The sequence below is a fragment of the Lactuca virosa genome, chromosome 5 (genome assembly GCF_052849685.1).
Source record: "Lactuca virosa cultivar CGN04683 chromosome 5, Lactuca_virosa_CGN04683_v6, whole genome shotgun sequence".
NCBI classification, from domain to species: Eukaryota; Viridiplantae; Streptophyta; class Magnoliopsida; order Asterales; family Asteraceae; genus Lactuca; species Lactuca virosa.
This window is the reverse complement of record NC_136430.1, coordinates 370,889,923-370,894,259: the sequence shown is the minus strand read 5'-3', so window position 1 is coordinate 370,894,259 and position 4,337 is coordinate 370,889,923. Positions and strand designations below refer to the sequence as shown.

At 32.5% G+C, this 4,337-nt stretch overlaps 1 long non-coding RNA gene across 1 annotated transcript; it reads right to left on the bottom strand.

The window, feature by feature from the left end:
* Positions 1-2,213: 2,213 nt before the first annotated feature.
* Positions 2,214-4,066, bottom strand: LOC145110971 (uncharacterized). The gene is made up of 5 exons (XR_013710133.1): positions 3,978-4,066; positions 3,449-3,723; positions 2,761-2,855; positions 2,580-2,685; positions 2,214-2,456 (listed from the first exon to the last, which is right to left on the bottom strand). It is a non-coding gene; the product is annotated as an uncharacterized LOC145110971 (long non-coding RNA).
* Positions 4,067-4,337: the final 271 nt, after the last annotated feature.

Genomic DNA, 4,337 nt, shown 5'->3' with positions numbered 1-4,337 from the left:
TTGAACGGAGAAGTTTTTTTTGCATCTTTTCCCATGTTTCAAACCGAGTTTTGCCATGTTGAATTCTTTGGTTTTTTACGTTATCCCACCATAAAGAAGCATACTTGAGCAACTTAATGACTACTACTTTAACTTTAATATTATATGGAATATCACGGAGTTCAAATACACGTTTGACAGTGCTCAACCAATCGATGAACTTGTATGGTTGCACTTTCCCTTCAAATTTCGGAATTTCAACGCTCACACCTAAAGTACGTAGGACGTCACTATGATTTTGTGGTCGGAATTGAGGATGCACACGATGGCCAAAAGGATTCTCATCTTCGTCTTCAACCTACCCCAGAAGAGGGTATCTGACCTATTCTTCATCTCCATCCGCCCCGCAACGCATTCGTAAGCGAACAAAATCTGCAATGAACTGTTTGACAAAAGAGTTTTGTTGAGTTAAACTATGATATTCAACAAAAGCATCTTCCTATAATTGAGGGGTAGGAATTTTGAACGGATAAGTTTTTTTGCATCTTTTCCCATGTTTCAAACCGAGTTTTTCCATGTTGAACTCTTTGGTTTTTTACGTTATCCCACCATAAAGAAGCATACTTGAGCAACTTAATGACTACGACTTTAACTTTAAGATTATATGCAATATCACGGAGTTCAAATACACGTTCGACAGTGCTCAACCAATCAATGAACTTGTATGGTTGCACTTTCCCTTCAAATTCCGGAATTTCAACGCTCACACCTAAAGTACGTAGGACGTCACTATGATTTTGTGGTCGGAATTGAGGATGCACACGACGGCCAAAAGGATTCTCATCTTCGTCTTCAACCTCGTCCCAGAAGAGGGTATCTGACTCAGTTTCCTCTTGTCGGTATTCATTTTATAGTTCTAAGTCTCGAATCAGTTGTTGTAGGCGTTCTATTTCTTCAACATCGCGTGGATCTCGTTGCGGACCACCGGCACCCATCACACATCCTCGACATTGGACATTACATGGGGGCCTTCCACTACCTGCCATGACCGTCAACCTTGAATCTGATACCACTTGATGGGGATCCTGATGAAAGGGGAGAACAACAAATATAGACAATTGGAAAAAAAACACATAATTTTCTAAAGTATCAATCAAAATTCAATCTCGTTTCCAGCAAAAAAAAACAAGCAATAAAAAGGTTTTACCCACAAACTAAGGAAAGAAATCATGGTCCAAATTAAACACTTATTGGGTATTATTTAGGTGCTAAATTATAAATAAAAGATAATCTCCACCAACAAAAAAAACCCATGCATGTGACGTTAGTTTAAGGCTACACATCTAGGTCGTCTAGTGGATCGATGTGAGGCAAACCCGTAATGTCTGCTACATGGTCTGGATCTGTATCAGTTATTAGGGTAATTATCTTTTTGTTTTGTTCAGATTTGGGTAACTTCTGTTTTTGCACATCGAGGTAACGAACTTGTTGGAAGTGTTCACATATGACCAATATGACCGACTGTAGCAACTTACAGCTTACGTGGCATATATGTGGAAACGATAAATACCCAGGAGGGTAATGAACTATTTATATTGTTCACATCTAGTCAATTTCATTTTTTATTCACATTCGAGCATCCAATTTGTTGAAGTTGTTCACATAATACCATTGTTTTAGAAATTTAAATCGGTAATTGAATTCGTTCGCCCAACGTATTGAATTTGTTCACATAACTCCATTATTTCTAAAATCGAGACACTTGGTTCGATATAACACAAGAAAACCATTTGTTTCACTACTACAAAAATACCCTTTAATGACACGCATTGCATGTTGTAAAAGCCATAGATGACACGCAAATGTGTCTCAAGGAAGGTCCTATCATAAAGAAAGATGATACGCTTTTGCGTGTCGTAAACTTACGACACGCATTTACGACGCAAGTTTACGACACGCATTGCGTGTCAAGGAAGGTCATGTCATAAAGGAAGACGACACGTATTTGTGTGTCGTAACCTTACGAAACACATTTACTGTATGCAAATGCGTATCATTAAAGCCTCTGTCATAAATGAAAATGACACACATTTTTGTGTATCATAATTTTAAATGTTTAAAAAATCATTATATATATATATATATATATATATATATATATATATATATATATATATATATACTAATTTTCATATTAAATTAGCATTTAATGTCTCATAATACAAAATAAAATATTATAACAAAAAAATATAATCCATTGAACAAAATTTAATGGCATACAAACAATCATTCCAATAGTAGATATATGTAATACATCAAATGTGAATGAGATGAAAGTCATCAACAAATAGTATTAAAACCACAAGAACTTGTTGACCACCTTCACAACATCCGAGCTACTTTGCTTCACATACCTCAGGGTAGATCTTTTTCCTCTCGGGAAGTGAATAAATTATTTAATTTTGTATTCCATGAATCTATTTTTAATACAACATAAGTTAGAAATTAATTCAATGGTTATTGGTTAAACAAAAAAAAACAAATTATAGTGGTTTTTATTGAAATTGTCTTTATAAAAAAAGGAGCTTAATTTAATTTACCTTATATCTATGGTAAAAGTGGACTCTTTCAGTGTACAACATAATCTTCCATTTTCCTTCAAAGAACCAAATTCATGCACGTGATATATAACTTTGTTCTGTGTATCTAAAATGTCATAAAATGATCTTTAGAAATAATATATAAAATTTTATGACTAAAAAAAGGGAAACAAATTCTCACTCTCCAAGTAGACACATGGATGCATCTTGAGACTTCAAAAAGTTTCGAACCCGAACAAACTCAAAGTAATAGCTAATATAGATCATAACTCCACCCTGCAAAAAAATATATACTTCTCTTGATTGTTCCTTAAAGTAAGCACTAAATGCAAGAAATATCAATGTACTTATGTTTATTTGTTTTTATTATAACATTCTGCTTCTAACTTTTTAACCGGGTGAAATGTAATTGTGTAATAAGCATTTAGCCCATAATTATAATATATCTGGACAAAATCTTTAATCTTTTTGAAGACCTACAAAACAAGAAACATGAAAATTGTCAAATATACTATATTACTTATGTCATTCACACCTTTGGTCAAACTAGTCAATGCCACATGAAGGTTGTTCTATTACATGGGACATGCTTTCTAGGGTTATTTTGTTATGATAATGAGGAGGGCATTTAAGTCTTTTGCACACATTATTCTAGGGGAAAATAAAATAAAAGAATAAACTTTTTTTTGAAGTATTCAAGGCGGGAGTCTTCAGCATCCATTATTGATTCAGTTTCAATATGCTTGTAATTTGAATATTAAAATGTTCAAAACAAACAAATATAAATATTTTTAGTAAAAAAAATTACACTTGGTAAATGAAGTAAATAAGATAAAGATTTAAAGAGAGTTTATAAAAAAAATACAAACCTCCGACTTAAAGCAAAATTTTTGGAAGAACACCTTTATGCTCACATAACAGTAAAATGTTTGGAAGAACACCTTTATGCTCAAATAACAGTTTCACCTGGAAAATAATTTTTACACACTTTATATCAAAATCACCTGCTCCAAAAAGAAAATAAAAATATCTGTCATTTATAAGATAAAAATCAAAATAAAGACTTCCAAAAATATTTGCTCATCGTTCCTTTGTAGTTGAGGCAGTGGTTGTTGAACTTCCAAATATACATACTGGACCAAAACTGTTACAGGGATAAAAATTGTAAATGAAACTAAACCATAGGGACCAAAACTATTGCAACATGAACCAAAACTATTAGAGGGACAAAAACTATACAATGACCAAACCTGTAGGGACAACAAGTATAGAAAATTAAAGTTAGATATATGTTTTCTCCTAATATAACTTTCACATATGTTTCTTTCACATGATTTGTTTTCTCCAAAAAAACTATAAATTAAAAAAACAATAGAAAATAAGAAAATAAAAATAAACCTTTTAAAAATTTTATTGATCCGACCATCTCCCTCGGCTACACAAATGCCAGTTGAGCCCTTTGTAATTCATAATGAAGTGTTTGAATGATAAAAAGATGTGAAAGTTTTGTTTCTCATCAAGATATATTTGTAACTGTCCACTACTAAAATTAGGCAGAAATTAGGCCTTTCTTCCAATAGTTGTTTTATAGGAATGAAACTGCAAATACACAAACAATTTATTATAACTTTCCATTCCACTGCGTTTACTTATAAAATAAATAGGTTGCAGTTGATCTAAAATGGGTAAATTATAAAAATGAACCCTCTGCTTTCTATTTTCAATGTTGGTCCCTAGGACTTACTTATTTCAGGTTAC